Below are 26,686 nucleotides of genomic sequence, written 5' to 3' on the forward strand. Positions count from 1 at the left end.
TCGTGTCTCCAGGCTGCCCTGCTAATCTGGCCACTGTACTGCACAGGTGGAAAACAAAGCAGAAAGTCACACAGGAGTGTCAAGTCAAGTGCCATCACTCTTGATGATCACAAGCAGATAAAGTGAGTACAAGAAAACCCTACAAGGTCATCATAAACATGACCATGGTAGTTCTAGAACAAAGCCTAAACATAAGGCATTACTATGTTCATGCCAAAAAAAAAAGAAAAATTACTCTGCAGAGTAACCTATCTCCCCCACAAAGCAACTGGTGAAAGGCATTTGATGAGAAATATATGAGTTAAGCAACTGCTATAAAGACACTTGAAGGTCAATTTAAACAATCCAAACAAATTGCCTTCAGCTAAATGGTAGGTTATAATAAACATGCATTTCCCAAATACTTTAATATGTTTGTTGAATGTCATAACATCTACCAACTGTCATTATTGTTAGCAAAACTTCTTTATCCTTTTATTTACCATGTCTAGTTTATGAACTTCCAACTTGGGGAGCTTGCAAAATATTTATTAAATACTGTATAAATAAAAACCACCATTAAAAGTCTTATGCTTATGCCTTGAAGATTAAACTCACATTTCTAGCTCATTAAGAGAGGGTAGCTATAGTTAGTCTTTGAAACATGGTTTTTCCGGGACACACAGAAGAAAAAGTTTAGGATTTAATGCACAAGAGCTGAAATTGTAAAATTCTTTGATCTGCAAATATCATATTTTTTATGATTAAAAAACTAACAATTTTTTTTGAAAACTTTTTAAGTAGGTCAACTTATTAACTGTTGCCATGGAGTTTATACATTCACATTTGCCTATCCTTTTGATGAACTGTAGCCCAGGATGGAGGTACAGCCCTGCATTACTAAAAAAATCTGCCTTTGATTCAAGTACAGAAACAGAGAAGCAGAAATTAATATTACCGTTTAGACTGTGTTACTGTAATTGATCCAAGAACTTAAAAAAAAAAAACATATTATATTTGGTTGCCTAACAGGACCTCTCCTGGTCTCCCACAGGAAGTGGGAACCGGTTCACTCCAGGAGAAGGGTTTCCATCCCAACTGGGCTGTATTCTCACATTTGTAGTCACAATCCTGGCTTGACCGGGAAAGACAGTCTGGTTGGGAAAAAAAAAAAAAAAACCTGACTCCCCCCAAAAAAAAAAATCGGGGAAGTGTCGGGGATATAATAAAGTGCTGTGGAGGTAGGGGTGAACGGAGGACAGGGATGAGTAGAGAAGGGGAATATGGATTTAGAATGGGAAAACATCCCTCTGGTTCTCCGTTGGATTCGTTTAAGGAGGAGAGAATCGTTCCACAACGGCTCTCTCCATAATCCCCAGCTAATCACTCTTTTATTGCAGCGAATGATCAGGCAGCCTCAGTCGTCACCCACTCACCGGCGTCTGGCCGGAGAAACCGAAAATCCCATTTCTTTCTCAGGGCGCACCCGGGGAAGGACGGCGCGGCTGCCGGTTTTTGAGTGGAGGGCTGCGCACAGGGCAAGGCAACTTGGCGCCCCGGCCCGGCTCCCCGCGCCAGCCCGCCGCGGCGACCGGGAAAGTGAAGAACGGCGCGCGGCGCGGAGACCCGGGAGGCCGAACTTGGGGTCGCTGCCCACCCGCGCGCCCCCGACCACCACCGAAGGCCGGGGCACCCGATGGGGCGGCGGGCGGGGACACCTGTCAAGGGAACCGGACCCGAGCCGCAGCCGGCGGGCGGCGCCGGGGCCCGGCGGACGGCACTGCGGCGGCGGCGGCGGGGACCGGGAGCGCCGCGGCCACCGCGCCTCGCTCGGGGCGTGCGCCCGCGGGGGATCGGGGGGCGGCCTCGCGCCCAGGGCGCTCCGGGGAGAGGGCTGAGCCGAGCAGGGCCCCGCGGCCGGGAGGACCCCGCCGCCCGAGCCCCTCTGCGGCGCCCGCCGCCCCCGGGGTCTCCGCCTCCGGGCTGGGCGCGAAGCCGAGCCCGATGACCCCGGGCTGCCCGGCGGCCCCGCGCGGAGGAGGGGGAGCCGCGCCTACCTGCTCCGGGTGCGGCGGGGCCGCGGTCGCCTGGCGGGGCCGGGACCTGCGGCGGCGGCGGCGGCTGTCGCGGCGAGGAGGGCGCTTCCTTCAGGAAGGGGTGGGATCTGCCCGCCCGCCCGCCGCGCCGCGGCCCGCCCCCGACTTATTCTGGGGTCCCGGCTGCCAGGCCACCGGGGGAGACGCCCCCCGCCTCATCCCCCGCTCTCCCCACCCCGGGGTCTCCGGCTCCCACCACCCCTCGGGGCCCCGCGTGGTTACCCGGGGCTGGAGCCGAGCGGCGCCGGTGGGACCGCTTCTTTCGCCTTTGTGGACGCGATCGCCTGGCGCTCGCCGCTCTCCCAACAAAAGGAAGGACGGAATCTGGGATCCTCCGCCTGGCGGTTATTTATTCCTGACCTGTTGTAACCTTCTGGCCGGCTCCCTTCGGTCCACACACCTAGGGCTTTTGCACAGAGCAGCTAAAATTCATTTTCGTGCCCATCGGCTGAATGCAGTTCGCCGCCGCTCGGCGCTCTCCCGCGGTTTTCTTTCATCGGGAAGAACAAACACAGGGCCAACTTCTGACCCTGGCGATGAGCTGCACTCCAAGGGCGCCCTCCCAGCGACAGCTTGCTGTCTTCCTTCCAGAGTCTCGCGTCTCTTTGAAAACTGTCTTCATCGGTATTTGAATAGCTTTCCGCACCCGGGATCGGAGCCTATCAGGGCACCATGTCGGTAACCTCTGGCGGCGGCGTGGATCAACTATTTTTATCACACGCTCACGGTTGAACTTCTCTTCCAAAGGCATCCTTCCGGTGCTCCCACAAGAGAACCCCCTTTATTAACCTGCCGTAGGCTGACCTCCGTTCTTTTGCGGGGGGAGGGGGTCTCCCCAGGGGCTCCCTACCACAGCTGCCTCTTCTCTGCTGCCTCTAAAAGCACATAGTTCAAATCCTCCAATTCAACCTTCCAGAACTGTTCCTTCCCCCATGATATACTATTCCCCCACAATACACCATTATCCGTGTATTGATCTGTTTTTGCTGGTTTCTCCTGGCTACTAAATTGTGAGCTTCTTGAGGCCACGAACCTGGCCTCTTCTGTTTCCCTTCCCTTAAGGTTAAAACAGCCAAACCAAAAGCTTGAAATCCGCCGCTGCATTTTGTAAGGGTGAGTCTGCCCATTTTTCTGAGGAGAGTGATTGCAGTTTTCATCAACACCTCAGTGATCTCTCTCCAGAGTTCAGAATTGCTTGAGGCCAGTTCCTGAATGAACCCCAGCTCTGAAGGGAGGACCTCCCCCAATTCCATCTCTCCTAATGCCAATCATTTCTCTCTGGGATAACTGAAGGAACCCTCTAGTTACACTTGATTCCAGTCCCTTCTTTGAAAACTTCTGAATTCATCCAAACAGTTAGTGATCCCTTTCAACATTGTCTGCCCATTTGAATCACCAGTGGGAACTGTAAAAACAGAAACACCTTGATCTACCTCAGACGCCCCTAAGTCAGAAGCTGGGGTGGGGAATGTTGAGCAGAGAAGAGCAAACTCAGCAAGGCTATGTTTTTTTAAAAGAGGCAAAGGCAATTCTGACATGCCCAAGACTAAGTTATTGCCTTTCTTTGAAGGGTTCCCTATTTGTAAAATGTCCTGACTTTTCTTTGTCTTTATGGGAGGATTGAGAACCCTTGCATTACGTTAAAGTTATATGAGCATTTTCATTTTCACTTAAAGCCAGGCCCACTTGTGCTTAAGAAACAAACTTGAATTTGTGGCATCAGTCTCAGAGCCACTTGTCAGCAGCACTAAATCATTGCCAGTTTCATCTCTAAAACGTCCAACCAAATGTTAACTCAAACAGTGGAATAAATTACCTTCCAGACTGGGATATTGACAGCTGAAATATTATGTTAAGATGCTGGCTATGAAGGAGAATTGGTTGTTATAAGTAGATTCCATTAATGTCACAAGAGTTCTAGTGAAGCTTCAAGAGAACCGAAGACAAACAAAATAGAAGTTTATCCATGCTTTGATCTTTCTTTTATTGGTCTTGGTATCTCACTGGTGAAAAATTCATCCACAATGTACTCAGTATAATCTAGATATATTAAATCATCTATGGGGATACGAGTAAAAAACTATCCTGGAGCTGGTCCTCTTTTTAAAAAATGTATTTAAAGATCCATCCTTGGGACTTCCCTGGTGGTCCAGTGGTTAAGAATCTGCCTTCCAATGCAGAGGACGTGAGTTTGATCCCTGGTTGGGGAACCAAGATCCCACGTTGCCTCATGGCAATTAAGCCCGTGCTCTACACAAGAGAAGCCCACATGCCTCAACAAAGACCCAGTGCAGCTAGGAAAAAAAAAAAAAAACCTGTATTCCTTTTTTTTTTAAGTTTCTTTAGTTGTTAATTAATTAATTTTATTTTTATTTATGTATTTTTGGTTGTGCTGGGTCTTTGTTGCTATGAGCGTGCTTTTTCTAGTTGCAGTGAGCGGGATCTACTCTGTTGCCTCACACAGGCTTCTCATTATGGTGGCTTCTATTGCAGAACACAGGCTCTAGGCTCATGGACTTCAGTACTTGCAGTCTGAGGGCTCAGTAGTTATGGCACACAGGCTTTCGTTGCCTGCAGCATGTGGAATCTTCCCAGACCAGGGATCGAACCCATGGCCCCCTGCGTTGGTGAAATGAAGTCACTCAGTCGTGTCCGACTCTTTGTGATTCCATGGACTATAGTCTACCAGACTTCTCTGTCCATGGGATTTTCCAGGCAAGAGTACTGCGTTGGTAGGCAGATTCATATCCACTGTACCACCAGGGTAGTCCCATCCTGTATTCTAACACAATCTGTTGACAACAGAGCAAACAGGGCTTTCAGTTCAGTTCAGTTCAGTCGCTCAGTCGTGTCCGACTCTCCGCGACCCCATGAATCACAGCACGCCAGGCCTCCCTGTCCATCACCAACTCCCGGAGTACACTCAAACTCATGTCCACAGAGTTGGTGATGCCATCCAGCCATCTCATTCTCCGTCGTCCCCTTCTCCTCCCACCCCCAACCTTTCCCAGCATCAGAGTCTTTTCCAGTGAGTCAACTCGTCGCATGAGGTGGCCAAAGTATTGCAGTTTCAGCTTTAGCATCAGTCCCTCCAATGAACACCCAGGATCGATCTCCCTTAGAATGGACTGGTTGGATCTCCTTGCAGTATAAGGGACTCTCGAGAGTCTTCTCCAACACCACAGGGCTTAAGACCCAGAAATTAGAGGCCAGAATAGACTTGGTGAGTAAGATGGTGATTGGTACCCAGGGACAGGATCCTATCCCAGGACCACCATGTGGCCCCATGATCCTGACCCCACGGTGCTCTACCAGGTCCACTGACCTGACTCACAGCACAGGCATCCTGCATCTGAGCAGGGGTAGTGGCTTTTCAGATATAAGAGAATGTGTTATTTAACTGAAACCACTACAGAACATTTAGGGGGAAAAATTCTATATTCTCATTTCCTTTCTCTCACCAGCCAATTTATTGTTGTTTAAGATTCAGATCATTTTCTTTATTCAGTTGCAAAACAGACTTGAGAAGCACAACTCATAAATAACACTCCCAGGATTCTGGGAATCCTGCTGCTGGTTCAATTGCAGTGAATCTCGTTATAATAATAATCTCTGTATAACAAAATCATTGCCAAGCCTTATCTGGCCGCTGATCATTCAGGTCATCTTTGGTGAAAAACACCACCATACAAAGTTCATTGAAATGGTATTTGATCTTTACCAACATCTACTTTGGCCACCTGATAGGAAGACTCAACTCGTTGGAAAAGACCCTGATGCTGGGAAAGATTGAGGGCAAGAGGAGAACGGGGTGACAGAGGATGAGATGGTTGGATGGCATCGTTGACTTAATGGATATGAGTTTGGGCAAACTCCAGGAGCTAGTGAAGGACAGGGAAGCTGCAGTCCATGGATCACAAAGAGTCAGACACGACTGAGAGACTGAACAACATAAACAACCTATCAAAGAAAATCTCATGGGGTAATTGGAAAGCCAATGAGAAAACACTTGGTGACAGGATGTTAAATGCGAGCTGTTATTTCCACTTTGACAGTGGCCCCAAATAATAGTTGCCAACCACTCTCACATTCCAGACAAAGTGCAGAACCACCAAGTAGGGCTTAGAAGGAGTATTCCCTTAACCTCTCACTCACCTTGAAGGTTTAAAAGGGTTGAGGTGGAAGCTGCTGAAGAAGTTTCTGTGGAAGGAGTTGTAAGTGTCCTAAACGACCCTCCTGTGCAGCCGCTAGCAGGAGAGCGAAGAAGGCTCTTCTCTCACCTGGAGACTGATGAGAGGGACTGAGAGCTTGAGGTGTGATGCCTGTAATTTGGGGAACGCCATGGATCATTGTCTGGCTCATGCCTGAGAAATCTAAAGGGCCAGTTTTGGCAAAAGTGGCTTGACCATAGGTAGGAACTCTGGTACGGGAAGTAATTTACACCCACGGAAGACAAGTCTAAGATAGTGAGACAGACAGTGTGGGCTTGACTTTGATCAAGAGGACTGCTTGGAAGGGCAAAGAGATCTCAGCAGAAAGAAGCCAGAGGTTTGCCTCCAGAAGTCCACAGCCCAGGCAAAAGAATCTCAGGCAACCAGTCAGAAGCAAAATGAACCTGCCTGTGCGAGGGAAATGAGTGGTGAGAGGCTGCCCAGTAGGGTGGTGGTGGTGAGGGTGGTTCTGACAAACACATGAAAGTACCGATGAGAGACAGTGTCACCTCCGCGGCCAGAGGAAGCTCTGCCCACCTGGAGCCAGCTTTCTGCCTCCTTAGCTCTCTCTCTTCCCCACTTTCCTCCTGGAGGAGTCAGACAGCCTCCCTCAGGTGCAGGAAGGGGAGAAACTAGGCTTGATAAATAGAGATAGAGCCTACCATTACTCTCCTTGGCCACAGAAGTTTGGGGTTTTTATCATTACTCTATACCAGACATATTAATTACTGATATAAGACTATTTTTTAAAACAACATATGCAATCTGTTTTAGCAGCTAATGACTTTTTTTAATTATATTTATTCATTTGGCTGCATTGGATCTTAGTTGTAGCACACGGGATCCTTGTTGGACTCTCTAGTTGTACCACGTGGATTCCAGAACTTAGTACCCTGGCCAGGGATAGAACCTGCATTCCCTGCATTGGAAGGCAAATTCTTAACCACTGGACCACCAGGGAAGTCCTGGTATAAGTCTATATTTTACTATAAGTAATGAGAGGCCTTTTGCTTTGTGTGTTTTTTAAATTGAAGTATGGTTGGTTTCCCTGATAGCCAGTTGGTAAAGAATCCGCCTGCAATACAGGAGACCCTGGTTCGATTCCTGGGTCAGGAAGGTCTGCTGGAGAAGGGAGCGGCTACCCACTCCAGTATTCAGGTCTGGAGAATTCCATGGACTGTATAGACCATGGGGTCACAAAGAGTTGGACACGACTGAGCGACTTTCACTCACTCACTCATGGTTGATTTACAATGTTTCGGGTATACAGCAAAATAATTCAGTTATACATATTTATGAATATTTTCCAGGTTTTTTTCCATCGTAGGTTGTTACAAGTTAATGAATACGGTTCCCTGTGCTATACAGTAATCCTTGTTGGTTCTCTGTGTTATATCTAGCAGTGTGTATATGTTAATCCCAAACTCCTAATTTATCCTTCTCCCCCTTTCCCCTTTGGTGACCATGAGATTGTTCTCTGTGTTTGTGAGTCTCTTTGTGTTTTATGAGTAAGTCTTTTTATATCATTTTTAAAGGTTCTACATATGAGTGATATCATATGATATTTGTCTTTTTCAGAGGCCTTTTTTCCTTAAATTTATTTTTTAATTGAGAGTTACCTCAAAGTCACCACACCTACACATTAATTTATACAAGGGGCAGGAAAACAACTAACCCCATAGAGCAGGTTTGAGCAGGCATGATAGAAGGGCATCGAGCTGTTTTCTGATTATACCATGAGTCCCACTGGATCAATATATCAGGTATATATTCAAATATAATGTGTTCCCTATTATGCCTTAAAACCTCTGGGAATCTCAAGTGGCCATCTTATCTGAATCACAAATAAATGATATGTGTCAAGAAATTCCCTTCATGTGTAATAAATTATAGTTAAAGCTTTCCAACAAGAAAGAATTAAGGATACTGGATTAAAAGATCCAAAAGGATCTAAATGTTGGTTTAACCTTTGCTGTGGTTTCCTCTTCGAGGGACCTGGGATTGGATAAAAAGTCTCTTTTAGTCAGGAAAGTCTATGTTTTAAAAAGGCTATGGCCATATATAGCATGCCCTAGATCAGGGGCCAATTAACTCTTCGGGAGATTTTCCTAGTGGTCCAGTGGTTAAGAAGACCCCCCTCTCCCACAATGCAGGGGATGTGAAGTCAACCCTTGGCTGGGGAACTGAAATCCCACATGCTGTGGGGGAACTAAGATTTGGGCGCCACAACTACAGAGAAGCCTGTACACTGCGACTAAGACTCAACACAGCAAAATAAATATTTTTTAAAAAATTAATTCTTTGGGTTCTATTCCACCAGTCCAGCAGCCCTCAGGCCAGCATATCTTGTGCTGGAGGACTGCAATGCTTTGGAGTAAGGAGGGAAAAACCTTTCTGAAATGCAGACAAGTAAAGGGAGATCAACATGTGGTTGACATGATTACCTTGGTGATGGTTTGTATACCATGTGCTTGGCAGCCGTGATCTGGGAATCCCCGAGCCCTTTCTTGTATTCTCTTGAGTGCAAGGTATTATCATCTTGCTCTCCTCCTCCAGTGGGAAAGGAGAGTTGAAAAAAGGTCTGTGGCTGGTGTTCAGAGGAAGAACTTCAAATAAGTACCAGATTTTGCGTCCTGAAATTCACCCCATTTCCCCCATTTGAACTATGAGACTGTCCTTCACTATGAGAGAATCAGCCAAAAGAGTGTGAACAATTTTTATTTCAATTCATCCCCTCTCTTTAGACCTTCTGCCAACACACATTGTGTTTGTGAAAGGCATCCATTATTTGATTAAAAAAACGAACCAAAAAACCCCTCCTCAGTCACAGAGCTAAATATTAATCATATGATGGCATGATATTCTCTTGTCACGAGTGACTGTTTTTGATCACTTGTATTCAGTCTTTTAAATTTCTGACTAGGAGATGTTGCTTCAGCCCCAGTGTTCCGTTGTCCGCCTCTGCTGTCTGCCCCGGCCTCTACCCTGAGACCTCGCTTTGACCAGTAACTAAAGAGTTAACAGAGATGGAGAAGAGGGCCTCCATGTGGTGTCTGGACAGCTGGGGTCCACCCTGCCCTCATCGTTAAATATTTTAGATTTCACCCCTGGGATGCAGGCTCAACTTCTCTCCACCAAAAAACATCTTTTTATTTTCTACAATTCTTCTCCCCGTCATTTTCTCTTAAGAAGGAAATTCCTCACTTTATTTCCAAGCCCAGCTGTACCATTGATTACTCTTTATTCTGTCATTTCCAAGACTTTCTTAAGGATATCTAACCTCTCCCTCTCAAAAGGCTCATTCTCTTCATCTATCAATGTTGACATATTTCACATTAAATATGCACAATTTTTTAAACACTTATTTACTGTCAATTGAAGGATAGCTGCTTTACAATATTGTGTTGGTTTCATACATCAACATGAATCAGCTATGGATACACATATGTCCCCTCCCTCTTGGACCTCCCTCTACAATTTTCATTTTTAATAAAGATCCAAAAATAAGTAATAAACTGAAAAAAAATGTAAAAGCCACTCAGTGTTCCTATTAATATTCATAAATAACCTACATGAGAAAGGAAACTGAAAAAGAATAGATACATGTATTTGTATGGACTTCCCAGGTGGTTCAGTGATAAAGAATCTGCTTGCAATGGAGGAACATGGGTTGGATCTCTGGATCGGGAAGATCCCCTGGAGGAGGAACTGGCAACCCACTCCAGTATTCTTCCAGAGATAATCATATGGACAGAGGAGCCTCTGGGGCCTATAGTTCATACGGTTGCAAAGAGTCAGACACAACTGAAGCTACTGAGCATGCAAGCACATATGTACAGCTGAACCACCTTGCTGCACACCCAAAATCAATACAGCATTGTAAATCAACCACATTCCAATCTAAAATAAAAATTAAATTAAATTTTAAATGTGTAAAAATTATTCTCAGCTTGCACCCAGCCACTATTTTAATAGCGATTGCATTGAACCTATAGATAAGTTGAGGGGATATTGTCATCGTAGCAATATTTCTTAATTAATCATCTATTTTATATATAGTATCAATCGTGTATATATGTCAATCCCAGTCTCCCAATTCATACATCCCCTTTCCCCTTTGGTGTCCATATGTCTGATCTCTACGTCTGTATCTCTGTTTCTGCTTGGCAAATAAGATCTATATTATTTTTCTAGATCCCACATATACATAGTAATATACGATATTTGCTTTTCTCCCTCTGACTTACTTTATTCTGTATAATAGTCTCTAGGTCTATCCATGTCTCTACAAACTGGGTCATTTGCAGAGAGGTGGAGAGGGTACTTTCTCTGGGAACTAAACCCTTAAAATGTGAGATGTAACACTACCTCCAGGTATATCTATCAGTTCAGTTCAGTTCAGCTCATTTCAGTCACTCAGTCGTGTCCGACTCTTTGCGACCCCATGAACCGCAGCACACCAGGCCTCCCTGTCCATCACCAACTCTCGGAATTCACTCAAACTCATGTCCATCGAGTCAGTGATGCCATCCAACCATCTCATCCTCTGTCGTCCCCTTCTCCTCCTGCCTTCAATCTTTCCCAACATCAGGGTCTTTTCAAATGAGTCAGCTCTTCACATCAGGTGGCCAAAATATTGGCGTTTCAGCCTCAAAATCAGTCCTTCCAATGAACACCCAGGACTGATTTCCTTTAGGATGGACTGGTTGGATCTCTTTGCAGTCCAAGGGACTCTCAAGAGTCTTCTCCAGCACCACAGTTCAAAATAGTCCAACTCTCACATCCATACATGACTACTGGAAAAACCATAGTCTTGACTAGATGGACCTTTGTTGACAAAGTAATGTCTCTGCTTTTTAATATGCTGTCTAGGTTGGTCATAACTTTCCTTCCAAGGAGTAAGAATAGAGTTAATAAGACTGGTGTCAGAGGACTATTTTATGTGTGGAAAACCCATATGTCTGGTATCAAAAGTGAAATAGTGCTGAAGAGTATTGAGATTACAGGGGACACACCAAGGGGGGAAAGGGTGTGTATGAATTGGGAGATTGGGACTGACATATATACACGACTGATACTATGTATAAAATAGATGATTAATTAAGAACCTACTGTACAGCAGAGGGAATTTTACTCAATACTCTGTGGTGACCTAAATGGGAAGGAAATCCAAAATGAGAGGTGATATATATATATACATATAACTGGTTCACTCTACTGTAAGCAGAAACTAACACAACATTGTAAAGAAACTACTTCAGATGCCCACTTCAAATCCAGGTTATCTGTGCTTCTGACCAATAAACTATAGATTGGAGATTCCAGCAACACCGCCCTTCAGGTTCAGTCAATTTGCTAGAGCTGCTCATTGAACTCAGGAGAAGAGTTTACTTACTAGATTATTGGTTATTATGAAAAAGTGAAAGTGTTAGTTGTGTCCAATTCTTTGTAACCCCATGGACTCACAGGCTCCTCTGTCCATAGGATTCTCCAGGCAAAATTACTGGAGTGGGTAGCCATTCCTTTCTCCAGGAGATCTTCCCAACCCAGGGAATGAACCCAGGTGTTCCACATTGCAGGGATATTCTGCACCATCTGAGCCAACAATTGCTGTTGTTCAGTCCCTCAGTCATATCCGACTCTTTGCGACCCCATAGACTGCAGCTAGCCAGGCCTCCCTGTCCTTCACTGTGTCTCAGAGTTTTCTCAAGCTCAGGTCCATTGAGTCGATGATGCCATCCAACCATCTCATCCTCTGTCATCCCCTTTTCCTCCTGCCCTTAATCTTTTCCAGCATCAGGGTCTTTTCCAATGATTCAGCTCTCCAAATCAGGTGGCCAAAGTGTTGGAGCTTGAGCTTCAGCATCAGTCCTTCCAATGAATATCCAGGGTTGATTTCCTTTAGGATTGACTGGTTTGATTTCCTTGTTGTCCAAGGGACTCTCAAAAGTCTTCTCTAGCACTGCAGTTTGAAAGCATCCATTTTTTTGTGCTCAGCCTTTTTTATGGTTCAACTCTCACATCCATACATGACTACTGGAAAAACCATAGCTTTGACTAGATTGGTTGGCAAAGTGGTGTCTCTACTTCTTAATACACTGGCTGGGTTTATCACAACTTTTCTTCCAAGAAACAAGTGTCTTTTAATTTCATGGCTGCCATCACTGTCTGCAGTGATTTTGGAGCCCAAGAAAATAAAGTCTGTCACTGTTTCCATTGTTTCCCCATCTATTTGCCATGAAGTGTGGGACCAGATGCCATGATCTTCATTTTTTTGATTGTTGAGTTTTAAACCAGATTTTTCACTCTCCTCTTTCACTTTCATCAAGAGGCTCTTAGTCCCTCTTCACTTTCTGCCATTAGGGTGTTGTCATCTGCATATCTGAGGTTATTGATATTTCTCCTGGCAATCTTGATTCTAACTTGTGCTTCATCCAGCCTGACATTTCATATGATGGGGTCACAGGGAGTCAGACACAACTGAGCGACTGAACTGAACTGAACTCTGCATATAAGTTAAATAAGCAGGATAACAATATGCAGCCTTGATGTACTCTTTTCCCAATTTTGAACAGTCTGTGAGCCACAGGGACAGATGTAATTCAGGAATAGTCGTATGGAAGAGACACATAGAGTAAGATGTATGGGAAGGAAAATGGAGCTTCTGAACACTGTTCTTTAAGCTTCATTACATAGGCGTGATTGATTTTATCACTGGCCGTTGGTGGCTGATTGAATTTTCTTCTTCCAATTTTTTTCTAATGCTTTTACTATTTTGTTTCTTACTGTTGGCTTTCTGATACACTTGGAATTTCTTACTTATGTTGCAGTGTCCAGGGATCTAACTTGATCTCTTTCCAGTTCAATTGATAATTATGTCAATACTTTTCATTGAATAAGCTGCCATCACATTGTGGCATTTGTCATGGGACTAATTTTAAAACCAATTTGGATTTATTTCTGGGTTATTTGTACCAACATCATTCTATTTTTGATCATTTTAATGAAGTAAGGCAAATTCTCCCTTGCAGTCTTCTTTTGCATAAGTTCTGTCTTCGTAATTAGACATTTATTCTGTCATATTGTAGTGAACATTGTTGGTTGCCTTCTCAGCTTTCCAAATATCACTCTCCTACTGGGTAGCAGCCATGAAGTTCGGATGGACGGATCCACTCTTGGCCATGAGGGTGGCCTCAGTTGTCCTAGGGCATCAGTTTAATCCTGTTTCTCTGGCTCTGGGTCATGAATTCGTTCATGCAAGAATGAGAACTATATTGGTCTAATCAGAGTGAAACTTTGGACTTATCACTAAATGCTGGGAGAAACAGCAACTAACCCTGGTGGCAGCAGTCTTGCAACCATAAAGATAAACTAGTCTGAGAATGATGCCAGCACATGGAGGAAGACAAAGCCAAGATAATCACAGAGAAATAAAACTGGGGTCTAATGAAAGCGTGCCTATAGTCTGCCCTACCTCTGGAATCTTCAGCCGTATAAATGAATTCCCTTTTTTTAATGTTCATGAGAATCAGGTTTTCTGTTACTCTCAATGGAAAGCCCCCTAACTAATATACATATGGGCTTTACAAGAATTTTCTTTTTAAAAACTGAAATGAAAATGATCTTTTATTGTCCCCAAACCCTTCAATCTTCCCCTTGGATACAAAACTATATTCCATCTGTTTAGCACAGGCTTTCAGCCTCACTGCAATCTGATTCTATCCTACTTCCCAGGCGTCTTTCCCATTACTGTTGTCCCTCCCCCAAGTCCCCACCACCTAAATCTCAAATTTATCACCCAGTCCCCATCACGCTATTGGCAAGCTTGTTGGCTCAGCCTCCTATTAAAGGTGTATCTGCATTTTGACATACAGTCTCCAAATATGTATTGAGTGTCTAGTCCTATGGGGATGGCCTGTGTGAGGTGTTGGAGACACAGGCCTGAGTGAGACATGAATGCTGCCTTGTAGAGGGGGGGCTAACTCACATGCAAATGGTTTTCACACAGTGTACTGAAGGCTCTTGTAGACACCTTCAGTAAACCTCATGCATGGTAGTGATGAATAAGTATTTGTTAAACAAAATGGGATTTAAGGCCATGTTAACTAACACAAACATGGATTCTAGATCCCTAAAATTAGATGTATGCCAAGATAAAACTCTGCAAAGAAAAGCCAATGAAACCTAGGAAATGAATAGGACCCTTTAACAAAGTATGGTAATTTACAACTCTTTTCTTGTGATGTCTTTGTCTGGTTTTGATGTTAGGTTAATCTGGCCTCAAGAAAGGCAAGTTGAATATGACAGAAACCAGCACAATATTGTGAAGCAATTATCTTCCAATTAAAAATAAATAATTTTTTTTTAAAATTTATAAGAAGAACCATTGACCTAAAATATTTTCCCAGGAGGTAGTTCTCATCATCTGATGTGATCACTTAAACACATTTAATAGCACATTTCAATAACATCAGACTTTGAATCTTGTGACACCATGGTGAACTCTCAGTACTAAACTAGTTGTGAAATGTGATAAAAGAATCAAATAAAAAAAAAAGGAGAGTTGAGCAATGTTTTTTTGACAGCTTTATAATATTCCATAATTTGCCATCACAACTTTCCCATCTTCCTTTCGGGATTGTGGAAGGCCCCAGATTATTAAAGATTGCAGTAGGATGAGTAGAACCAATTGATACACAGGAGAGAGTGTGCCTCAGACACATGCATTCAGAGTAGAGTCTGGGCCAGTGGAAGGGGGGGCCTCTGCTTTGTTCACCTTACTAACTTCGGGCACCTGATACACCCCAGTGCTTCAGCACAGCTCCTGACATGTAAAGCAGGCACCCAGGTATTGCTCTCCAAATTGCAAAAACACTTCTATCTTTCCCCTCAAAAAGCTGGGCCTGTCTCTTGCTAACAAAGCCTATTTTATCTCCAGGCTATCTGTTTTCTTCTCCAATATTTTTTTCTTATTTTATTTTAATTATTTATTTAGCTGCAGAGTCTCAGTTGCAGCATGCAGGATCTTTGATCTCCATTGCAGCATGTGGGATCTTTAGTTGCAGTAGGTGGGGGCTAGTTTCCTGACCAGGGATCAAACTTGGACCCCCTGCATCGGGAGCAGAGTCTTAGCCACTGGACCACCAATGAAGTCCCACCAAGGGAAGTCTTCCCACCAGGGAAGTCCCCTCCAACATCTTTCTTGCCCTTTTCTCCTTGAAGGCTGCCTCTACCTTCATTTGAACCAAAATGACCAGTGGAAGAAGCTGTACAGGGCCAGTCCACACAGAATCTGACCCATCCTGGATTCCAGACTCACCAAGGCCCATCTCCTAGGGATGAAGTTACTACCAAAACTTCGACTGTACCTTTATGGAGAACAGATTCCTGAGAACCAGACCATGCTGTCTCAGGCCACAGCTACCGCTATGTGAATCTGTCAGGTTTTTATATGCAGCTCAGCTCTGCAAATACACACTTAATTATCTCCTTCACCTTTTGCTCCTTTATATGTACTAACTGATCCTGGTGGCTTAGATGGTAAAGAATCCGCCTGCAATGCAAGAGACCCCGGTTGGAACCTGGGTCGAGAAGTTCCCCTGGAGAAGAGATAGGCTACCCACTCCAGTATTTTTGGGCTTCCCCTGGTGGCTCAGATAGTAAAGAATCTGCCTGCAATGCGGGAGACCTGTGTTCATTCCCTGGGTTGGGAAGATCCCCTGGAGAAGGGAACAGTTACGCACACCAGTATTCTTGCATGGAGAATCCCCATGGACAGAGGAGCCTGGCGGGCTAAAGGACATGCAGTTGCAGAGTCAGACAGGACTGAGCCACTAAGCAAAGCACGTATACTAACTGAAAGTTAGGTATCCAATGCGGTCCTCTGGCAGTCTTGGCTGCTGGCTTCCTCAGGTCCTGTTTCCACAGCACCAGTCTTCCAGGTTGCCCTCAGAGAGCTCAGAGCCTTGGAGAGGCAGGCTGGCCCGATCATTGCCCCAGGAGTGCTGGCTGGAGATCTCCTTGGCTGCCCTTTGTTGTCAACAGTTTCTGTCACTATAGATACAGTACTTGGAAGTAACAGAACTGTCCTTGTTCTAATATCTTCTACAAATTCTTCCCCTTGGCTCTCCTGCTACTTTTAAGTCAGTGAGACTAAGCTTAAGTTCAGTTCTCCATGAGCACAACTTAGCGAAAGGCCATTTTGCATTATAAACAGCTATGGGAGTTCTCATCCCTGGTAGCTCGGACAGTGAAGAGTCTGCCTGCACTGTGGAAGACCTGAGTTTGATCCATGGGTTGCCATGATCCCCTGGAGAAGGGCATGGCAACCCACTCCAGTATTCTTGCCTGGAGAATTTCATGGACAGAGGAGTCTGGCGGGTGCAGTCCATGGGGTCGCAAAGAGTCAGACACAACTGAGCAACTAACACTTTCACTTTCAGGCTCCCAGTACCTGGTGAGAAGGATGTCCTGGCTGGAGTCAAGCCAGTTCGATTAAACTCCACCCAACAACCTCTTAGTCTAAGATGGTTCTCGAGCCATCAGCTATTTGTGTCAACTTGAGTCAGCCAAATTCTCTGGGCCTCAGCTGTAAAATTAAAGTCTTATAGACTATGATTGTATTTATTTTTATTTGTTTCATTTAAAACATTTTTGTTTTTGTTGTGCAGTCGCTAAGTTGTGTCCAGCTCTTTGTGACCCCATGAACTGCAGCACACCAGGTTTCTCTGTCCATCACTATCTCCTGGAGTTTGCTCAAACTCAATTCCATTGAGTCGGTGATGCCATCCAACCATCTCGTCCTCTGTTGTCCCCTTCTCCTGTCCTCAATCTTTCCCAGCATCAGGGTCTTTTCCAATGAGTCGGTATTTCATATCAGGTGGCCAAAGTATTGGAGCTTCAGCTTCAGCATCAGTTCTTCCAGTGAATATTCAGGGTTGATTCCTTTAGGATTGACTGGTTTGATCTCCTTGCTGTCCAATAAAAAATTTTTATTGAAGTATAGTTTTCTATACTTTTTTAACACAATATTTTCTATATTGTGTTAATTTCTGCTGTACAGCAAAGTGACTCAGAGATATAGATATATATATTCTTTTCCATATTCTTTTCCATTTTGCCTTTACACAGACTATTGAATATAGTTCCCTGTGTTATACAGTAGGACTTTGTTTTTCTATCCATCCTATATATAATCATTTGTATCTGTTAATCCCAGACTCTCAGTTCTTCCCTCCCACCTCCCATCCTTTCAGCAACCACAAGTCTGTTCTCTATTATTTAGATTAGTGTCACCCATTTGGTATGGAGCAGAGTAAGTCACTGTGGGATCCCTTTTCCTTTCCCATTAATAGATTTACACACATGAAACTTGATTAGAAATAACATCAAAGCAATTAATTAAAGCTTTTAATACTAAAAGGGGAGGGAGCATCATGGTTGCCAGATGACTATCAGACATCCTTTTTGGCAGAGAGGTGGGACCAGCTTGGGTCTTTTTTTAGCTGCAGTTGGTGGAGCCATTCTGTGACTTTCTTCCTTATCTTTGAATCCTGTGGAGCTCCATTCAAACCATCCTCTTGGGAGTGTAGAGACACTCCTATTTCCTCCCTAATCCCAAAGTTTTCAGACTAGAGCAGTGGAGTTAATTTCTTGTTCTATAAGAGCAGGCCTGGGATTTCCCTGGTCCAGTGGTTAAGAATCCACCTTCCAATGCAGGGGACTCGGGTTTGATCCCCAGTCCGGGAACTAAAATCCCATGTGCTATTGGGCTACTGAGCTCACATGCTTCAACTAGAGGTCCCCTGGGCCTAACTACAGAGCCCATGCGCTCTGGAGCCCAAGCACCACAATGAAAGATCCTGCGTGCTGCAAGTAAGAGCCGTCACAGCCAAAAATAAATAAATAGATATTAAAAAGAAAGAAAGAAGAGCAGCTCTAGCCATTGTCCTACCATATGTGTATACATGTGTCTGCTTAGTATTTGAAAGTGTTAATCAATACAGCCTTCCCCATCGTATGAAATTCTTCCCCATTTGCCCCTGAGAGTCTGGCCCTGCTCTGGCTAGAGACAGGAGTCAACGACTTCTGAAACAGCAAACCAAGATTGCAAATACTTAGTCATTAAATCTACCTATAAAACAGAGATTCAAATGACTCTTTGTGCAACAAGTTTCCTATCACTACTGTGGGCCTGGGGGCTTCGCTGGTGGCTCAGATAGTAAAGAATCTGGGAGACTCAGGTTCGATCCCTGGGTCGGGAAGGTCCCCTGGAGGAGCACATGGCTACCCACTCCAGTATTCTTGCCTGGGGAATCCCACAGAGAGAGGAGCCTGGCAGGCTACAGTTGATGGGCTCGCAAAGACTTGAACACAGCTGAGTGACTAACACTTTCACTTTTTTTCACAGTGAAAATAAAGGTTCCCTGAAAAAGAGGAGGTAGGGCAAGGATAATGAGGACAGAAGACTGTAAGTCTGAGAAATGTCAATCCTCTTCCAGAGAAAGCCTCATTGCTCACCAGCACCAGTGGGTCTCCAAGTCAGCATCCGGCCGTCTTCCTTGAGCTCCTCCAGTTGTCACTGATCAGCACACACCCATCCATCTTTCAGCCAGTGATGCTTGCCTCTTCCCTGACCCCCTCATGTGGACACCTCTCTCCCTGTTCAACAGCCCTGGACCCTTGCTGGCCACCCAGAAGCAGTACTTAGAGATGAAGTGGGTCTCTAGATACGTCAAGGAGGGATGGTGGGTTGAGAGGGCAGTCAGGGGCCCCTGACCCAGGTGAGAAAATCTGGCACAGTTTGAAATCCTCCACTGAGGCAGCATAATGGTGGAACACGTGGTTCTTATTACACACACAGTTCCCTGGACTTTTCTCTATTTTCTTTGCCACCATTCTCGTTCAACCTATCATCATTGTTTACAACTGGTCTCCCTGAGGCTACTCCTGCCTCCCTTCAACCCACAAAGCAGCTGGAGTGATTAAAAACAAACACATTGTCACAGACAAAGATAACAAACTTATGGTTACCAAAAGGGAAAGGGTGGGGTGGGGGAGGCTTGCTGCTGCTGCTGCTGCTAAGTCACTTCAGTCGTGTCCGACTCTGTGTGATCCCATAGACAGCAGCCCACCAGGCTCCCCCATCCCTGGGATTCTCCAGGCAAGAACACTGGAGTGGGTTGCCATTTCCTTCTCCAATGTGTGAAAGTGAAAGTGAAGTCGCTCAGTCATGTAGCGACCCCATGGACTGCAGCCTACCAGGCTCCTCCGTCTATGGGATTTTCTAGGCAAGAGTACTGGAGTTGGAGAGGGGTAAATTAGGAATTTGGGATATGCACTACTATGTATAAAACTTCCCAGGTGGTGCTAGTGGTAAAGAATCTGCCTGCAAATGCAGGAAATGTAAGAGACAAGGGTTTGATTCCTGAAGTCAGGAAGATCCCCTGGAGAAGGAAATGGCACCCCACTCCAGTATTCTTGACTGGAGTCAAGAATCCCATGGACAGAGGAACCTGGCCGGCTACAGTCCGTGGGGTCACAAAGAGTCAGACACGACCGAGCAACTGAGCACAGCACATGCCTAAAACAGACAACCAGCAAGGACCTAATGTATAGCACAGGAACTCTATTTAATATCTTTTAATAACCTATAATGGAAAAGAATCTGAAATGCTGAATCACTTTGCTGTACACCTAGTTGTAAATCAACTATATTTTAATTTTTAAAAAGTTTGCAAAAACACCACATTATGCCAACTATTTCTGTCTTTAATGGCTTCTCACTGCACTAAGCTCAAGAACCTTCCACTGCCTACAAGGCACTATTCGGTCTGGGCCCTGGCCTTCCCTTCAGCCTCACCTAAGACCCATCCCCCTTGCTCATCTTGTCCTAGCCATGTTGGGTCTGTGAACCAGTTTAGAACAAGCTAAATTCTTTCCTTCCCCAGGACCTGACACTAAGTGTTCTTACTAGCTGGAAAGGTCTTCTCTTGGATGTTCATATGACTACTCATTCTCACTGGTCAGATCTCAGCTCAGTTGCTCCTTCTTGCTCTAAGATAATTTTTTCTTCTAGTCTCTATCTCCTCACTCTGTTTATTTCCTTCATAGCATTATCACAATCTAAAATCTTATGCATTTATTGATATTTATTATAGATTTCTTTCATCAGAACCCAAGCTCAGCAAGTTCAGAAGCAATCTATCTTGTTTTATCCAAGTGTCTAGCTCACTGCCTGGCACATATCAAATAGTCAATAAATATTTGTTGAATAAAAGATGTGCTAAAACAACACATTTACATGTATTTGCACATATAATATAACTCATACCGTGCTTAGCTTTGCAGGTGACTCAGTGGTAAAGAATCCACTTGCCCATGCAGGAGACATGGGCTCAATCCTCGGTAATGAAGATCCCCTAAAAAAGGAAATAGCAACCCACTCCAGTATTCTTGGAAAATCCCATGGACAGAGGAGCCTGGTGGGTTACTGTCCAAAGCCCTGACTAAACAACAAGGACATCAAATAAAGTGCTTATTATACTCCAGGCATTGTTCTCAGAATGTTCTACCTGTTAACTCATTCAGTTCTCTGAATAGGTGTTATTATCATCTCCAGTTTACAGCAGAGTCAACAGGCTGATTACTGAAGTCCCTGAAGTTCACACAGTGAGTTAGGTAAAGCTGGGATTGAAGCCTAGCAGACTTTCTCCAGAGTCTGTGCTTTTAACCCATATGCTGTAAAACCTCTGAACAAAGAATAACATATTTAGCACAATTTTAGTTTTCTCATGTGGAGACACTCTCAGCTGCCCACTCAATATCCACCACAACCTCCTGCACTCTGACTCTTGCCAACAGAACCCCGCTTTGGTACAGCAAGGCAGCGTGGCCAGCCCCAGCACTAAGCCAGGCCTGGTAACTCCACTCCCATTGGCTCTTTACTCATACACTCAGCCTCTTTTTGCATATGGGAGTGGCATGTGACCTGGTTCTGCCCAGTGAGAGACCAGGAGGAGTTGACTGGGGGACATCCTCTTATAAAAGAGACTGGTGGGAGCTAGGAACTTACAGACACCATTTTTCTTCTTGCTGTATATATGGATTTGTTTCCAGAGCTGCGGTAGCCATTTTGGGGCCATGAAAGGATGAGCATGAGAATCAGAGCCCAGTGTGATCAGGACAGCAGACTTAAAGCACAGTAAGAGCATGAATCTGATGACATCATGAAACTGCTGGATGAAGCTGGGAATCACCTACTTCAGACATCCAGTTACAAGAGATAATTAAATATCCTTAGGCAGCTGCTTTTTTTTTTTTTTAAATAAACAGCTGTATTAAGGTATAATTTAATTTTGGCACCATAAAATTCACCCCTGTTAAGCATACTATTCTAGTTAATTTACAGAGTTGTGCAACCACTACCGCAATCCAGCTTTAGAACATTCCCATCACCCCCAGAAGATTTCTTGTGCTTGTCTACTGCTGCTGCTGCTAAGTCACTTCAGTCGTATCCGACTCTGTGTGACCCCATAGACGGAAGCCCACCAGGCTCCCCTGTCCCTGGGATTCTCCAGGCAAGAACACTGGAGTGGGTTGCCATTTCCTTCTCCAATGTGTGAAAGTGAAAAGGGAAAGTGAAGTCGCTCAGTCGTGTCCGACCCTTAGCGACCCCACGGACTGCAGCCTACCAGGCTCCTCCATCCACGGGATTTTCTAGGCAATAGTACTGGAGTGGCTTGCCATTGCCTTCTCCGTGTGCTTGTCTACAGTCAATCTTTATTCTTACCCACAGTTCTTGGCAATCACTAGTTTGTTTTTTGGTCTCTATAGATTTGCCTTTTCTGGACATTTCATAAAATGACATATGGACGTACAGATGGTAAAGAAACCCATACTCAGGTGACAGTAAAACAAAGGAAAAAGGATGGCCACCAATATGGTGTAACAGAAAGAGCCCTCAATATCAGGATACCTCGTTCTGGCTCCAGCCCCTCTCCTAATCAAATGTGTGCCTTGGGTAAGATTTAAAATAGCTCTGAGCTGCTTTTTCTCATCCATGAAATGAAGGGATTCCAGTGAATGGTTTTTGAACTCTCTTCCAGATCTTAGTTTCTAAACTATTTTCTTGCGAAATGTAGTTGAATTATTTCAGATGAAGCTGTATTATTCAATAAAAACTGACAACTCCACTCTTCTATGAATCTAAAGAGCTAATCATGGTAAGGTGGATAATTCTATAACTGGGAGAACTGAAGGTGTTATGAAATAGCTATCAAGAAAGAGATCTGTGATGGGCAGGAGTGTAATTGTATGCAGGAGAGAATGAGTGAATTGTTACGAAAGGATCATGTTGGATTGGACCACTTGTTGGAGAGAAGGGTGAAGGATGCTTAGAACATGTTCTGTTCATGGTATATTTGAATGCCTAGATATGAACGTTTCTATTGTAAAAGGGACATTGTGAATTTGAGTGCTGTTTCTTGATTATAGATAAATAGGATCATGTTTATCTTTAAAAAAAAGTCTGTTTGTTACTGTTTTTAAAGAAGTGGTGGTAAGATTGTGGTTGTAGATAAAAAGCCTTCTGGGGTAATGGGCCTATTCTGTATCATGATTGTAATAATGGGTACGCGAATCTACACATACATCAAAATTCATGGAAGCATACGCACCACAAAAAGGCAATTGTGCTGCATGCTCATTTAAAAAGTAAAATTCAAAAGAACCTTTACCTTTTAGAGGTACATATTGAAGTATACAGTATCTAATATTTTCTTGAAAATAATGTGGGAGGGAGGGGAGCAGTAGGCTACAGACAAAAGATTGGCTGTGAGTTGATAATTTTTGAAACTAGGTGTATTATACTCTCCAGGGGTTCAGTATGCTCTCTTCTCCCTTTCTGTGTCTGTTCAAAGATTTTCATCATAAAAAGTAAAAATAAAAAGCATCAGTGAGCAAGAATAAATTTTCTTCCTGCTTGTATGTGTAAAAGAAGCTTATTTTGATTTCCTGACTGATGACTCTCTCTAAGGGAAGATGTAGTCTATACAGGTAAAGTAGTGTCAAAAATATATCATCTCTTTATATAATGTATGCTCATTTTATGATGTGAGAATGGATATTTTTATGTATATGATCCAGCTGGGCTGAATACATTTTTAAAATTTCCTTTATATTAAATCAGAATTAATAACTACCATTTATTGGGAGTCTTGAGAGACCTTTGGACAGCAAGGAGATCAAACCTGTCAATCTTAAAGGAAATCAACCCTGAATATTCATTGGAAGGACTGATGCTGAAACTGAAGCTCTAATACTTTGGCCACCTGATGCGAAGAGCTGACTCATTGAAAATGACTCTGATGTTGGGAAAGATTGAAGGCAGGTGGAGAAGGGGATGACAGAAGATGAGATAGTTGGATGGTATCACTGACTCCACGGACATGAGTTTGAGCAAATTCTGGGAGATAGTGAAGGACAGGAAAGCCTGGTGTGCTGTGGTCCGTGGGGCCACAGAGAGTCGGACACGACTGAGCGACTGAACTGAACTGAACTGAGCATCCCAGGTGGCACAGTGGTGAAGAATCCACCTGCCAGTTCAGGAGCCATAAGAGATGTGAGTTCGATCCCTGAGTTGGGAAGATCCCCTGGAGAAGGAAATGGCAACCCATTCCAGTATTCTAGCCTGGGAAATCCCATGGACAGAAGAGCCTGGCGAGCTACAGTCCGTGGGATCACAAAGAGTCGGACATGACTGAGTGACTGAGCACACATGCATGCAAGCACTGAGTACCTGTCTATTATAGTCATCAAAATAATTCTTCAGATAAAATACCTTGAATTTTTACTCCTCCCCCAGAAGATACTGTCCCCAGTTCATGAAGCAGAGAACCAGAGACTAGCAGCACTTGGTTGCATGTCTCACAAGTGAAGTCGGGATGCAAATCTACATCTACTTCTAGAGAATGTGCTGACTTCCTGGGCAGTCAGATTTCCCGACTGGATGCTGCTCCAAGCAGGATGCTTTGTACAGGTTCTGTGTGTCCACCCTCCACTTCTGCCTGCTTCTGGTCCAGCATCTCACACCTGGGACTTTCTTCAGAGAGTTTCAGACTCCCAAGGGTTTGCTCTGCTGAAGCCCAGAGAGCCAACAGTACACAGAGTTCATAACATCCCCGTAAACTGGCCCAAATGCAGTGATTCTGTGCGCTGGAGTACAAAAGTTCACCTCCCTTGCTTTGACTGAGACAAACTCCGAGGAATAATGAACATGTCTGAGCTCCCCTGGGGATCAGGTGTGAGCAGAAGCATCGTCTGAAATCAGGCCCTTGCTCAGCATCTCCACATCCCTGGCCCGCTTCCCCCACTCCCTCCCTGGCTTCTTCTGGAAGGGTTTCCCTACTAAATCACTTGCTCATGAACTGTTGTGTCAAGGACTGTTTCTTGTGAACCCAACCAAGGACAACTTGTTTTTCCTATTTAGGTGCAGAGATTTTTGCTAATAATTTCTTACCTAGGAAACATTTATGAGACTATGATGTCTCTTCATAGAGTTAAGTTCTTTTGTTGGAGAAAAAGAGAGTAAAACTATTTTTTATTTTTATTTTTTAAATTTACTGATTTATTTAGCTGCCGTGGGTCTTAGTTGCTGCATGTGGGATCGAATTTCCTGACGAGGGATAGAACCCAAGTGCCCTGCACTGAGAGTGCAAAGTCTTAGCCACTGGACTCCCAGGGAAGTTCCCATATATATTTCTGTATGCAGTTCCTGCAGTGACTGGAAATAGACATGCCAAAGATAAAATATATTATCTGCTGTGAAGATCATGTGCATACCTGTGTGCTGAGTCATTTCAGTCATGCCAGACTCTTTTCGACTCCATGGACTGTAGCCCGCCAGGCTCCTCTGTCCCTGGGATTCTCCAGGCAAGAATACTGGAGTGGGTTGCCATGCCCTTCTCCAGGGGTTCTTCCCTACCGAGGGATCAAACCCGTGTCTCTGATGTCTCCTGCGTTGGCAAGGGTGTTCTTAACCACTTGTGCCACCTGGGAAGTCCTATGAAGATTGTTCTGACCCATAAGGAGAGGCTAAAAATATGTGCTCTTTGTTGCCACAGCATCCACACAAGTGATCTAGCTGCACAGCTGAATCAGAATGGGCTTCTGGACGATCATCCAAATACCATCTGCTGAACCAGCACAGCTTTAGCCCCTAAAGTTGGGGTGAGGGTTGGGAAGAGGGCCTATTAGTGTGGGTTGAAAAGAAAAGACAGAATGGTTTGAGTAGACTCAAAACTCCATCCTTGGGACTTCCCTAGTGGTCCAGTGGCTATGACGCTGTACTCCCAATGCTGAGGGCCCAGGTTCAATCCCTGGTCAGGGAGCTAGACCCCACATGCTACAGCTAAGAGTTTACATGCCTCAACTAAAGAATCCACGTGCCACAACTAACACCCAGCGCAGCCAAATATATGAATAAATATTTAAAACAAAACCAAAAACCTCATCCTCAAGATCTCCAAGCACGACAAGCACAATGCTTTATGGAGAACAGAGCTCAGCTGAGTCCCATCTCCAATGAGAAGGGGCTTTCCATTGGTAAAAGAGTCTCCTGCTGTGGTGTGGTGCAGGAGCAAACTGTGGCGATTAATAAGAATGTGATTCCACATCTCAATTGTGTGAATCCACAGACTGGCTCCTTCACACCTTTGAGGCTCTGTTTCTTATTTCATACAATGAGATGATAATAATAAAGACCTCATATTGCTGTTGAGGGAATTGTATTAGGTCCATAAGCCCCCAGAACGTGATGAGAGCTTAGGAAGTGATTCTTACATCCGCAGAGCTACAAATGTTCTTCTTTGAATGTCTTTATTAAAGACATTGTGGTTTTAGAGATTGCAATGTACGCCCATGTATGCTGGGGGCAGGATCCATCAGCATCCTTTTAGAAAGAAATGCAGCAAATCAAGCACCCCCCAGACAAACTCCACCTGGGCTTCCACAGCAGTTTGTTCTTATCTATGTCACAGTGTTTGACCGTGGTATATTCTGATTTTTCTGTTAATGTGTCTCTCCATTACCAGGAGGAGAGGTTTTGGAGGGGCAGGCATCGTTTCCATCGCTGTGTCCCCAATATTTAGCAGCTGAAGCAGTAGGTACTCAGTAAATATGTGTTGTCAAATGAAAACAGAGCCTTATCCCAGTAACTGGGCTGTGGGTAGAATTATTCTGACTCAAACCAAAGAAGAAAAGAATTTATACAAAGATGTTCAGCGTAAGAAAGGAAGGAAGGAAGAAAAAGAAAGAGAGAAAGAAAGGAAGGAAAAAGGAAGGAAGGAAAGAAAGAAGGAAGGGGAGAAAAGGAAGGAAAGAAAGAAAAAAAGAAAGAAAGAA

The 26,686-nt window shown here is 44.4% G+C and overlaps 1 protein-coding gene across 3 annotated transcripts in view; it reads right to left on the reverse strand.

The window, feature by feature from the left end:
* The window catches only part of TMEM150C (transmembrane protein 150C), a 109,433-nt gene extending 106,753 nt beyond the window's left edge, over positions 1-2,680 (reverse strand). Inside the window, exon 1 of one of the 3 annotated variants that reach the window (XM_055434129.2) lies at positions 2,436-2,680. The gene's annotated coding sequence lies outside the window, so the exon portion shown is untranslated. Of the gene's footprint in view, positions 1-2,036; positions 2,141-2,297 lie in introns of those variants that run through there. The other 2 variants (XM_055434130.2, XM_055434128.2) reach the window with 2 other exon arrangements.
* Positions 2,681-26,686: the final 24,006 nt, after the last annotated feature.

This window comes from Moschus berezovskii, chromosome 5, assembly GCF_049115385.1.
Source record: "Moschus berezovskii isolate FMDL1 chromosome 5, NW_MosBer_1.0, whole genome shotgun sequence".
NCBI classification, from domain to species: domain Eukaryota; kingdom Metazoa; phylum Chordata; class Mammalia; order Artiodactyla; family Moschidae; genus Moschus; species Moschus berezovskii.